Source organism: Daphnia pulicaria, chromosome 4 (genome assembly GCF_021234035.1).
Source record: "Daphnia pulicaria isolate SC F1-1A chromosome 4, SC_F0-13Bv2, whole genome shotgun sequence".
Classification (NCBI taxonomy): Eukaryota; Metazoa; Arthropoda; class Branchiopoda; order Diplostraca; family Daphniidae; genus Daphnia; species Daphnia pulicaria.
In genome coordinates, this window is record NC_060916.1 from 10,701,747 (window position 1) to 10,715,129 (window position 13,383).

At 44.2% G+C, this 13,383-nt stretch overlaps 1 long non-coding RNA gene and 5 other non-coding genes across 7 annotated transcripts; 4 read left to right on the plus strand and 2 right to left on the minus strand.

The window, feature by feature from the left end:
- LOC124337405 lies at positions 1-1,736 on the minus strand. 2 transcript variants are annotated; one of them, XR_006917332.1, is made up of 5 exons: positions 1,269-1,736; positions 1,119-1,202; positions 916-1,039; positions 267-824; positions 1-205 (listed from the first exon to the last, which is right to left on the minus strand). It is a non-coding gene; the product is annotated as an uncharacterized LOC124337405 (long non-coding RNA). The 2 variants fall into 2 exon arrangements; XR_006917331.1 differs by having other exon boundaries at positions 916-1,054.
- A 4,401-nt stretch (positions 1,737-6,137) lies between these two features.
- Trnas-cga lies at positions 6,138-6,219 on the plus strand. The gene has a single exon. It is a non-coding gene; the product is annotated as a tRNA-Ser (tRNA).
- Positions 6,220-8,105: 1,886 nt separating this feature from the next.
- Positions 8,106-8,187, minus strand: Trnas-uga. The gene has a single exon. It is a non-coding gene; the product is annotated as a tRNA-Ser (tRNA).
- A 119-nt stretch (positions 8,188-8,306) lies between these two features.
- Trnar-ucu lies at positions 8,307-8,390 on the plus strand. Its single transcript is given in 2 exon segments — positions 8,307-8,343; positions 8,355-8,390. It is a non-coding gene; the product is annotated as a tRNA-Arg (tRNA).
- A 276-nt stretch (positions 8,391-8,666) lies between these two features.
- Positions 8,667-8,740, plus strand: Trnai-aau. The gene has a single exon. It is a non-coding gene; the product is annotated as a tRNA-Ile (tRNA).
- Positions 8,741-8,817: 77 nt separating this feature from the next.
- Positions 8,818-8,899, plus strand: Trnas-cga. The gene has a single exon. It is a non-coding gene; the product is annotated as a tRNA-Ser (tRNA).
- The last annotated feature ends 4,484 nt before the right edge of the window (positions 8,900-13,383 follow it).

A 13,383-nucleotide genomic window follows, 5' to 3' on the forward strand; every position in this document is an offset into this window, starting at 1 on the left:
GCTAATAGCGGGCAATCTCGCGTAAAAATAAAAAATAAATGCACGCAATAAAAATCGCGTCGGATTTGATAAGTAATATTCATCAAACGTAGCATTTCGTTGCGATTGTGATTTCTTGTATCATATGAATATAAAGGCGTAAACCTCATGTATTCCTCGGTCTGCGTAAGATTCGCTTTCAGGAAACATGACCGTTGTACGCTGCCTACAAAATATTCTTAATGTAAGACACTTAAATAAAATTATAAAAGACAACAAGTTTTTACCTTTTAGTACGTTTGTCTGACAATTTTTTCACGTACTTTGCATCACGTACGTATACCAGCAGAGTCAAGTCGAAGCCAGCGTTACGATGGTTTACGACGTCGACGTCCTCATCGCCAAACTCGAAGACCGCGCCGCCGTCGAACTCGTCAGGCCTAGGCCGCTGCTGGAAGTTTGGACGTGAAATGATTGGCGGTGGTTCACGTCATGTGATCGCACTGGGTGCAACTAGCCGGGCAACTACTGCTGGATGTCATTGAAGCATTTGAGGTTGTTGTTGTGGCTGCTGTTGAAGAAGAAGACGAGTTGTTGTTGTTGTTTGGGGATTTTGACGATGAATCGGCGGTGCTGGCTGCTGATGCCGGGCTGCTGTTTGCTGGGAAACTAAAGCCATTTTTCTTTTTCCACCAATTGGAGCACCAACATTTTTCGAAACATCCACAGTTCAAGCAAGGTCATCATTTCCTTTATGCTTAATTAAATTTCGTAGATTACTTTTAACGGTGTCACCATTTAGAACAATACAGTAACTATGATACTGACAACATTCACCAAGGGGCCTGGTAGAATGGGAAAAATAAAGGAAAATCAACAATCACTATTTTTGCGCACGATTAAAATATGAGGTTGTCGAAAAAAGACATTTTTTACCTCATTTTCTAGCGGCATTCCAGGGCCCCTCAGGGCCGCCTTGTCCCTGAGAGGCTCGAGTTTGATGACTCCCGGAAAGTAGGATATTGTTACCAAACACCGCATCGCAAAACAGTCTAGATCTCTTGAAATCCCAAGCCTGTATTACAACCACAGCAAAATAAAAAACTGAACAAAAACATAAAAAGAAGAAAAGAACATACCGAAAGCTTGGGGTGCCAGGATGTGAATGGAACCGGCGGAATACTTTCTATATCCTTATAGAAGGTACATCCACCATACTTGAGCTGGTGTAGAACAAAACTTTTAATTCAGAGAGAAAAAAAATGCGTGGAGATGTAAAATAAACATACCGTTATTGCACTTGACGATACCACAGTCCATGATGTACCTATAAACAAGGCCCCGATGTCATTGCGATAGGGCCTTAACAACCCGATCCTTGCCAATGTTAGCGTAAGCATGGCGCAAAATAAAAGAGATGACTCGAAGACAGAAGGCGATCAGGAGTATTTTGTGATACCTAACATAAAATGAAGGTATGGTAATGACTAATGAAATACGAATAAGATACGAACGAATAAGATAAATTGGAGAGTAATATTGGATAAATATTGGAGAGCGAGAGGGTCGAGAGAGAATTGGCTGAGCGTGAATGGGAAGAGTAATAGCGGACCCAGCGTGAATGGGACGAGAATGAGCCAGCCCCAATAGAATTGGATGAAGAAGACGAAGTGATGCCGCATCAAACGATTGTAATCGATAGCGATTCATCAGACGTTCCGTCCTGTTCCGGAACCGGAGCGGCTTCTAGAGTATTTTTTTCGGGGGGCACGAATGGTGTTTTGCCGAAACAACCACCTAAAAAAGGGTTGAAACGTAAAAAAAAGATCAACTGGCCCCGTCTGTTAAGAAGAAGAGCAACAGTGTAAAAAAAACCAAACACGTCACGTCAAGTGAATCTGAAAATGGAGTCGAAGATAAAGTGGCTGCACCCAGAAAGAAAAAAGAGGCGAAGAAGGCGAAGACTGCAGCAAATAATGATTTGGGCGACGACAACCGCACGTGGGCTACAAAAGAGATCGAGTGCCTACTCTGCATCATGAAAGAAATGCTTGAAGAATTAAATTCCATTTCAAAAATAAAAATTAAAAAAATGGGAATATGTAACAAGCTGCCTTTACTGGATAACATTTGTAACTAATCAATTCTATTATCTGCTAGGTGGAACGGCTTATGAAAAATGAGGAACAGTACAGTCGATCCGCTATGGATTGCAGTGTCAAATGGAGAAACATGAAGCGAGTCTACCTGCAGTTATGTGTGCCTGGCACAGATCCTAAAGAACGAATTCGCTGGCCATACATGGAGAGTATGGAAAAGCTGATGGCAAACAATCCTACGGTGACATTAGAACATGTCACTGATGTTGTTGACTCCGTAAAAAAAAGGGTAAACACTAGCTTTTATAATGTTCAAACTCACATTGCAATTACTTCTATGTAATAGGGAAAGTCAAAGAGAATGGAAAATGCTGCCACTTCCCTCAAAACAAATATGGTAGAAATTGAACGAAAACGAGCCGCGGCCCTCGAAAGTATCGCAAAATCCCAACTCGGGAAAATTGAAGCGATGACAAAAAAAGCTTTGGCCATCGAAGCCCTAGCTACTCGGAAATGAATTTCTAATTCCGAAAAACCAAATTGTGTACCATGATTTCTAATCAATAGGTCACTGCTTTCCACTTGTTAGACAATTCAAATGATTTCCTAAAGCCAGCCCAATATACATACTGAACGGACGTGTGATCTAAATGTTAACATACATTGTTTGGAATAGTTCAAAAGAAACAATGTATCGAAGCTTACGTGAGGATATTTAAGATGCCAGCAAAAAAAGCGGCGTCATTGCTGCCGAGACTGCCGGTTCTTCTTTTGTCCGTAGTAACGGGGGTTATGACATCGGTGGTTCTAGAATAACACAGAATATCCAGTGATCGTCAGTTCATAATTTTGGTTATTCAATTGTTAAATTAAAACTCACATTACCCTTTCACAATGACTGGTGTTTGCTGAGAGCAAGCAGAGGGGAAGGCAACAACAGGAGAGGTTGGCAAGCTTGAATTCCGTTGCTGCGACTGAGTTATTTGAAATGTTCAGCAAAGTGACCCTTCTCTGAGGATGAACACATTCCAACAATCCTAAGCAGTTGTATAACGGGGTTTAACTGCCGCCTAGCAGTAATTTTTGCCAAACCACCAAGCCTAGAAAGGAAAATATTTTTGTAATGTCGACTATGTTTTACTTTCTCGCTTTACTTTGAGGTTGGTAAAGTTACCTTCAGCATATTCCTCTATTTGAAGCACTCATACTAACTCAGTCTTGTAAAAGTAAAATTAAGTAAAACATAACCTCACTTTGTGTGGCTGTGTCAGTGTAACAAACATTTCCATGTTTTTTACAAATCTTCAAAATGTAAAAGAGCATTTGATCGGTTGAATTGCCAAGAAAATATATAACAAAATTACTTACCAAGAATATATTAAACAAAGTGTAATCCACAGCAAAACTACACCATTGATAGCTTCACAGGTATTTATTTATTGAGACGTAGACGCTACCGTGTCGTCTGAATACCGATTGCTTGAATTCAGTACACGCCTCCCAACGGGAAAACTTAGGAAGTATAATTTACATGGAGCCTTATGGGAATCGGGATTGTTCGGATAACTTACTTGACAAGCCCCTGAGCAAATGAGAATGATTTTAATTCCTATCAGAATGATAACAGTGAATTAGACAAAATATATATACCGGCTGAATACGTTCCGCAACTCCTTCCTCAACTGGCCCAACAAGTGGCCCAATAATTTCTTGATTCAGTTGAAATGTAGGCTCTGCTGCAATAACAATAAACTGGATTGGCTCATTTTCTTTAGTCACAGCAGGTGCAACAAGCTCATTTGTCACGACGCCAATAAATTCCAGTAAAGAAGCATTATTGCTTCATAATCCGAGAGAATGTCTTCAGATTATGTGATTATTTCACACTTGCTTTCAAGAAAAAACGCAGTGGCACCTTAAAATTAAAAGACAATATTACGCATAAGCCAGCAAGCAGTGTAATAGGAAATTCTCCATTGACAACTACTTACCTTTTGAAAGAAGCTCAGCCAGTGTGGAGACACAAAACAATTTAGCTCTGGTGTTTTCACGAGCAAAGTCGAATAATTTGACAACTAATTTGACAAGTGTTTCAACATGTTATTTGGGTTTTTTCAAGAGAAGACGGCTAACGGTAACTAACACACGGCCTGCACCGACAGTTTGCACTGATAAAACTGATAGTTTGCATTTATAACACTGATAGTTTGCACTGATAACACTGAAAATTTGCTCTGATAGTTTTTCAATTTAACAAAAGAGATATATCACTTGCTAGATTCAGAATATGACTAACGAAAAGTACAAAAAAAAAACAAAAAGGTTTTTCTCTGGAGGGAAGGGTTTGGATTGGACTGACAGGGAAGGGTTCGGTTCGGACTGACAGCGAAGCTCCACACAAAAATCGAATAAAATAATTTTCATTTCTTATGTACATATCGAGAGGATGGTAGTCGCAAATGACTTTGATAGTGTAAAGTCTTGAAATGGCAGGAGCTTTCGGCATTAAGAAATATCTATGCAACGGGGAATGAAATTTGACGGTGACAACCAACTGAACTATGAAAATTTGATCCTTTACGCTTTCAAAAATGATAAACAAAATTTTGCCAAAAACGAAACCGTATTTCCCCCATCCCATAACGAGTACTGAATTTCTGTTATAGGTCGTGCCATTGATTACGACGCTTCCTCGATTGTTATATTGTCCTTTACAAAATCATATTGAGAGAAGTTCTCAGCGGTTGAGACCCAATCCTTTAATGTCGCTTGCCCTTTTCGGACGAGAAACGAAATCGCGAATTGTTTTTCTCTCTTAAAGCAAAGAGAGTGCCGCGCATTGCCTTTTGTAAGCTTTAGTGAATAAAGGATTTTTAAAATTTTTCATGGCATTCACAGGAACTTTGACGGCACCATTTAAGTGCTCAAAGTTCATGCACCAAAAATTTCTTAAAGGACCATTTTTTTTATAATGGATTAGGAAATGAATTTTTGGCCTTATATTTTCGTGTGGATAGCAAGCTTTAAATTTGGAAATGAAGGAAGTATGTAATTAGAGAAGAAAAATATGCCAAAATAAATCAGTTAATTTGGGCGCAAATACAAGGTCAAATATTTCTTGTAATGTTAGAAGCAAATCAATGTATGAACACAAGCCTCCTCATTTTCAACTAGCACACACAACACGTGGGGCAAAAAAACAATAAAAGCTAAAGTCTGTGCCGCACTCATTTTTGGTGAAAAGCCGTCGCCAGGCGCTAGCAGTTGTTTAAGTTCACGCGGCGCGTTACGATTTTAGAACATTAAAGAACCAAAGAGTTTTGCAAATTATACCCACCAAACTATTAGGTACACCCCCCTTTTTTCAGTGCATTCTTATGGCACTACGTGTCCTAGAAAAAATTCAATAACTCTTGAACCGCTTGGGCTAGATTTTTTCCTTTTTTCCCTGAGTAGATCTAATGATGATCTACATTTTTTTAACATATGAAATTGTCGTAGGATTAACTCCCACGGCGCTACGGTATCGTTCAGTTTATTAGGTACACCCGTTTTCCCCCATATGCGCCGTGTTAAATACGGCGTTTTCAAAAATTTACAAAAAATACTAAAAGTTAAGCTAACATCTTTTTCTTTGTGCCAAAAGATGCACAATTCCTCACTCTATACGAATATAAAGAATGATTTACAATAAAATCAACTCAGAGAACCCTTCCCTATACCCTAAAGTTTTCCACTTCAACATTTTTACGGCAAAATAATAACTGGCGCTGTCGCCACCAGAGGAACTGCAAGATACGGGCTGTTGCTACCAGCCTACCTAGCCATTGTGCCGATGTATCGCTGAATTAATTCGGGCGTAATCATATTCCATGCTTTCTCGAGTTCCATCCAAATGGTTTTCACGGTGACTCGGTCGGATTCTTCTAGCCTAGATTTTACAAAATCGCGGAGGTCATGAGTTCGATCCTCTTACGGGCCACTGTAATACTTCCATTAAATATTTTCCACTCTCAAAAGGTACTGATAGTTTCTAAATATTTTGCTAGAGTAGTTAATGTAGATATGGCCGAGTGGTTAAGGCGACTGACTCGAAATCAGTTTCCATCTTGAAGCGTAGGTTCGAATCCTACTATCTGCGTTTTGTGGCATTTTATTGGTGAATGTAACTACAAAACATTTGATCAAGTGAAGCCAGAAGTGATTTCTAGTCATTTTTTTGGAGAACATCCAAGTTTAAAATCAGTAGGAGGATTACACAGTGAGAGAAGAACGAAAGGTCTTTAGGTCTTTGTATATGTGATGGTCCTGGACAAGAAAAGTCAAGACAAGACAAACTAAACAACGGGGTGACCCTGGATAAGGCATGCTCTCAACAATGGTCCGTTCGAGTGGTAAGAACAGTCAGGTTCATCGAAGTCGAGGTCTGTGATCGTAACCCAGGTTTAGATAGTTTCTAAAAGTAGATGAGAGACAACAAGTACGCGTTGCCGAGAATACACCTTACAATCATGACCAGCGTCTTGAAGTCAGCGCGTTGTTGCACCAGGAACCAGTGAAGACGGCAGAGGAGGATGAGATGGTCAGAGTTCACCTGTAAAACAGCAGAAGAAGTTCCGCTGCCAAGTAATTGTCGCTGGAAAAGGTTTCCAAGTTTAAGCATGCCATTTCAGCAATTTCCCAACACTTGGACAAATGAAAATTTTTGCTTGAAAACAGTAAAACAACAGAAAAGTAATTGCCAATTTAACGACGATTTTCGATAATTATAGTTTCGGTTGCTCGCTACCTCTGGCGAGACTCGAACTCGCAATCCCCGGCTTAGGAGGCTGGTCTCTTATCCATTAGGAAACAAAGGCTGGGTAATGTTGAATCTCCTATTCGAGGAATGACGTTATATTTTTTGAAAACAGTAAAACAACAGAAAAGTAATTGCCAATTTAACGACGATTTTCGATAATTATAGTTTCGGTTGCTCGCTACCTCTGGCGAGACTCGAACTCGCAATCCCCGGCTTAGGAGGCCGGTCCCTTATCCATTAGGCAACAAAGGCTGGGTAATGTTGAATCTCCTATTCGAGTAATGACGTTATATTGCAAGGCTTTTCCTAGAAGATAGCTAAACGTCCCATGTTATATAAACATATAGAGATTACCGTCTGTGGACATCGTCTCACTCTTGAAAACCATGTTTTTTGAATAATCTTAACTACAAACTCTATTTACAGCTTTCGAGTTCTATAAGTGGACATACATTTACTATTGCAATTAGTTGTATCAAATAGCGAGGCTTTCTACTCTCACAATGAGGGATACTCTTTCTCACTATCTCATTTCATTATTTGTGTATGTTCCACGACCTATATCCGAATGTACTCCCTTTTGGTTCGCAATTTCCCTACATCGAAGGAAAATAAAGAAACACCATGAGAACTCGTTTGGTCGTCTATGAACATCTATGAATTCTGCCCATAATGGTGAATGATTTCAAACGATATTAACTTGATAATTTATGGTGGAAAACCACCAATACTAACTTAAATCAAAAGGCTAGTCGCCCGATAAGGGACTTGAACCCTTTACCTCAGGATTAAAAGTCCCGCGCTCTACCGTCTGAGCTAACCGGGCTTAATAATTGGTATTGCAATAGTTTTCCGTTAGAGTTCATTTTTAAATTTTACGATTTCTTATAGATCTTTTACGGACGTTTTTCTATTCTTCGTAAACAAAATGGGTACACATTTTTTCATCATATAATTTGTCTCTGACTACATTTGATGTTTGTAAACTACACTTAAAGACCGCCATAATGCATTTCGGGACTGGCCTCTGAAAAATAGACACGTTTCTGGAAACGCCAAGTGACAGGTCATGGCTCCACGGTTCCGAGATAGATCCTGGGACCTAGGATACCCATGACTGCACAGTTCATTTTTGTAATCATGCGTAAATTTCAGATAATAGTAAACGATTGAAAATGAGTTGTTCCACTAGAAAATACTAGCACGTGAAACAGATGGCAATTCACCGCAATTGGTAGGGTTCTAACCTACGCCCTCAGAGAGGAATAGATTTCAAGTCTATCGCCTTAACCACTCGGCCACAACTGCCCTAAATTTCAAACAATCTAGTAATAATATTTATTTTTGTTTACCAAAATTTCCGTTTTACCTTACTGAAGAGCAGGTTAAATGAGAGATGCAAAATCCTAGCACATTGTTTAAGTGTAGGTCGTGTGGCCTAATGGATAAGGCGTCGGACTTCTATGAAAGTAGTTATCCGAAAATTGCGGGTTCGAGTCCCGCCACGATTAATAGCATATGACGAAATTATTAGTTCATGATGAGTAGTAGTTAACCACAAACCATGGGGAATCATGTCAGATCAATAAAACTACAAATATATCTCGAACACTCAATGAATATCACTGGCTTGCATTGCCTTCACAGTGACGATTGAAATTGGCTGCTGATATAGCGTTGCTTGGTAGATAACTTAAATCATTCTCTCTAAAGACACACAGAGTATATCTAACTGATGATGAATGAACCTTTGATTAATAAATTAAGAAATAAATTATGATTACATAGGCCTGTTAGCTCAGTTGGTTAGAGCGCCGTGCTAATAACGCGGAGGTCATGAGTTCGATCCTCTTACGGGCCACTGTAATACTTCCATTAAATATTTTCCACTCTCAAAAGGTACTGATAGTTTCTAAATATTTTGCTAGAGTAGTTAATGTAGATATGGCCGAGTGGTTAAGGCGACTGACTCGAAATCAGTTTCCATCTTGGAGCGTAGTTTCGAATCCTACTATCTGCGTTTTGTGGCATTTTATTGGTGAATGTAACTACTGTAACGTATTGCGAAACGTCACCGAATAAGATGAATTTAAAAAGGGACATAATCTTTATTAATCATATTAGTTTCACGTGACTACATGTGGAGTGCGAGACTTCTCCAGCATGAGACGGGCAAATGCATTCAACAAATAATACAAATAAGGTCAGATATAGGACAGAACAGTGCATAGCCAATTGCTACCAGTGTACAGACGGGGAATAACTCCCAGCGTACTGCCTGAGGCCTCATCTCGCCTGCACAACTAGTGACAACTGACTAAGGAAATGAGTCAGAGGGACTGAGCTCAAGAAGGAGTGAGCCAACACTAGACCGACTGAACGGCCTGGCATTGACTGAAGAAGAACTGCATTGGGTGGGCTTTTATACTAGTTAAGACAGAGTCAAGAGACAAAGGCACATTATTCAATAATAGTCGCCCTGTGTTAAGGGTACCCCCAAGTAAGTTGACGTGTGGAATGACCGCTTGTCAATACTATTCTGGGGTAGGCCTAACACTATGGGAACGTACACATTTACACACGATTTATGGGTATAGCTCTAGTTCTACAGTAGCTACAGTATTACTGGCGCCGGGCGGCGTCAGGTTGCAGCATCATCAGCTGTGCGGAGCAACGCTTCGTTACATCATTCCCCGGACCGTTGGATTACGTCTCGTAATCCCAAAATTCAAAAACTGCACATTACTGACATTGAGATACACATTGGAACATTTCGATTGAATTTGTCATTGAACTTGTTTCACTTTCGATTGCGCTTGATTACTTCGACTGTATTATTACTGATACAGTTTACTCTAAGGAAAAATTGTCAGTGTTGAGCGGATCCTCGTCGGTTGGTCTGCCAGGGATGGTCGTGATGCTTGAAGTGTGATAATCGTGATGCTGAATTGGGATGATCGTGATGCTTGAAGTGGGATGGTCGTGCGTGCTGTGTATGGCCGTTCTTTGAGTGGTAGGTGAGCGGTTGCCGGTTGGCCAAGGTTTACCAGTCTCTTGGGAGTGATGAGTTAGATGATCGCTGCCACCAGATGTAACGTATTGCGAAACGTCACCGAATAAGATGAATTTAAAAAGGGACATAATCTTTATTAATCATATTAGTTTCACGTGACTACATGTGGAGTGCGAGACTTCTCCAGCATGAGACGGGCAAATGCATTCAACAAATAATACAAATAAGGTCAGATATAGAACAAAACAGTGCATAGCCAATTGCTACCAGTGTACAGACGGGGAATAACTCCCAGCGTACTGCCTGAGGCCACATCTCGCCTGCACAACTAGTGACAACTGACTAAGGAAATGAGTCAGAGGGACTGAGCTCAAGAAGGAGTGAGCCAACACTAGACCGACTGAACGGCCTGGCATTGACTGAAGAAGAACTGCATTGGGTGGGCTTTTATACTAGTTAAGACAGAGTCAAGAGACTGTTGTGTACTTTGCAACGTCGCTTGCAACCGCCAAGGGCTACTTGCCGGTAAAGGCAGTTGGCTTGGCTTAGAGGCTGGAAGCAGTCGCACGATTTGTGTGCTTACCCTGAATACAATTACGATCGCCCTTAGCGACCGAACAAAGACATAACATGGCGCAGTTGGCTTTGCTTTCGTGATTTCACGTCTTCTCGAACCTTCAGTGTAACTTTTGTGTACTCGTATGCGGGGAAACTATCGTTGTTACAGCCGGTGTGTACGGGCCCCACGCGGTGTTGGCGGCCATTACGGCGTCCCACGCTTTCCCCCACCATTTCCCCTCGACCAAACGTTTTCGGGTGAGCACTTCGTACGCATTTCCGCTTGCCAGTTATCTCCTCGGCAGCTCGAATTTTTTATTTTTATCTGTGGTGACTGGCAGTGAGTGTGCCCCAGCGACCAACTTGATATCGTGGGCGGCCATCTTTATCCACATCACGGTTGTCGCCCCTGCCCTTTAACACTCGACGTGTGTGTATGTCGACGTGCCCTTGTCGCTCACGTGTTCTTTATTTTTCATCTGTGGTGACGGCGGCAGTGAGCTCCAGCAACCATCTCGATATTGTGTGCTGCCATCTTTCTCCACAGAGCTGTGTAGCCTCTGTCTTTTCATACTCGACGTGTGTTTATGTCGACGTGTCCTCGCAACTTACGTTCATCTGGCCCGGTCCCACCGCACATTCCTCCCCCGGTGCAGCGGAGGCGGAAACGCACAAAGCAGCATCCAGTTTCATCACTCGCGGGTCCTCCCGTGGTGGTCGGCAACATGGCGTCGGCAAATGACGCTATGGATGCGGCAGTGGCAGCAGCCAACTCGGCAGTGGCAGCAGCCAATCGCATTGACGCAGTCGAATTACAATTGACCGGCATCGCGCAACAACTTCAGCTATTGCTCGGTGGCGGCGGTGGCGCTGGCGGAGGTGGCGCAGGCGGCGGTGGCGCTGGTGGAGGTGGCCCAGGCGGTGGCGCTGGCGGAGGTGGCCCAGGCGGCGGCGGTGGCGCAGGCGGAGGTGGCGGTGGAGCCGGTGGCGGTGGCGCTGGCGGTGGCGGGGCTTCCCAACGCCGTCGCATCGACACCTCCTGTTTGGAAAAATTGCACGGAGACGCGTCTCTGGCCCAGCTCCGCTCCTGGCGGAATCGGTGGAATGATTTTTGCCACTTGAACCAATTGAACGCCTACCCGGTGAATGAGCAGATGGCGGCATTTCGGATGGCGCTGGATCCAGCCATGCAGCAGGTAGTGGAGGTGGCTTTGGGCATCCTTCCTACGTCGCCCTTATCGCCTTCTGACGTCATCGACCGCATCACGGATCACGTTCGATCTAAGCGGAACATCGCGTTGGACCGCGTGGCGTTTGACGAATGCCGACAGCACACGTCCGAATCCTTCGACGACTTCTACATCCGCCTCCGGACGCTTGCGGACGCAGCCGACATGTGTGCCGCGTGCTTGGACTCTCGGATGGCTACCCGCATTATGGCCGGCATACGAGACACGGAGACGCGGAGGAAGCTGCTGGCACTCAGTCCATTTCCGACCGGTCAGCAGGCCATCAACATCTGCCGCAGCGACGAGTCAGCTAAGGCCAGTGAAAAATCGCTGAATCACCCGCCGTCAGTCGCACAGCTCCAGTCGAAGAGTCAACGTCCCGATACGCCATCCGACAACCATAGATGCGGCTCCTGCGGACGATCAGCGCACCGCGCTAATGACCCCTGCCCAGCGACCGGTAAGCAATGTCACCGATGCGGTGGCATGAATCACTTTTCACCATGTTGTTCGAAGAATCGCAAGCAGGAGAAGACGGAAGGGGCCGGAGCGGGTGGCGGCAGCGGCGGTCATGGCAACGGTGGCACCTCCAGTGGCGGCGCTAATAGTCGGGGCGATGCCGGCAGCAGTCGGCCGCGTTCTCACATGCAGCGCGTAGTCATCAGCAACGTCTGTGCAAAACGCCGTCGTCCTGCTCCAACCATCTCTCTACAGTGCTGTGATTCGGACGGGGCGGTCATCACCACCGTGCATAACGTGACCCCCGACGGCGGGGCAGAAGTTACAGTGGCGGGCCTCGATGTGATGCGTGCGTTGGGCGTATCAGAAAAAGACCTCGCATCCGCGGCGTTTGACCTTGTAATGGCAGATAAGTCTACCCCCCTCTTGGCTGTCGGTGAGAAGGAGATTACAGTGTGTTATGAGGGGACAACGGCAGCGATCACCTTTACATTTTGCCCGGAGGTTGACGGCGTCCTTCTGTCGTGGTTTGACTGTGTCGCTTTGGGCATTCTGCACGAGGATTACCCTCGTCCATGGAGACATTCACAAAAGGGTACGTCTGTCAGTTCTATCGGAGCAACCCCACCATCATTTGTGTATGACGGCCCTCTCCCTTTATCTCCGTCCCCAGATGAGATCCAGCGGATTGGAGACGCCATCGCCCGGGGCTATGCCGACGTGTTCGACCAGTCCGGTATACTAACCGAAATGAAAGGGCCGGAGATGGTAATCGAGCTGAAGGACGACGCGGAACCGTACTATGTCAACGGCGCTCGCCCAATCCCGTTCGCGGACCAACCGGAAGTAAAGAAATTGCTGGACAGACTCGTGGAAAAAGGTATCATCGTCCCCATGACCGAAGCGTCCGACTGGGCGGCCCCCCTGGTCATCACGCGCAAATCTGACGGATCTTTACGTATTTGTGTAGATCACACCAAGCTGAATCGTCACGTTCGGCGGCCCACTCATCCTACCCGGACTCCGAGAGACGCAGTGGCCGAGATCAGCGGCGACGCCACCTACTTTTCAACGTTTGACGCGGCCAGCGGGTATTTTCAAATTCCACTACACCCTTCATCGCAGCATTTAACAGTGTTTATGACCCCGTGGGGCAGGTACAAGTTCCTGCGAGCCTCTATGGGGTTGAGCAGCTCCAGCGACGAATACAACAGAAGGGCGGACTTAGCGTTCCAAGGTGTCGGC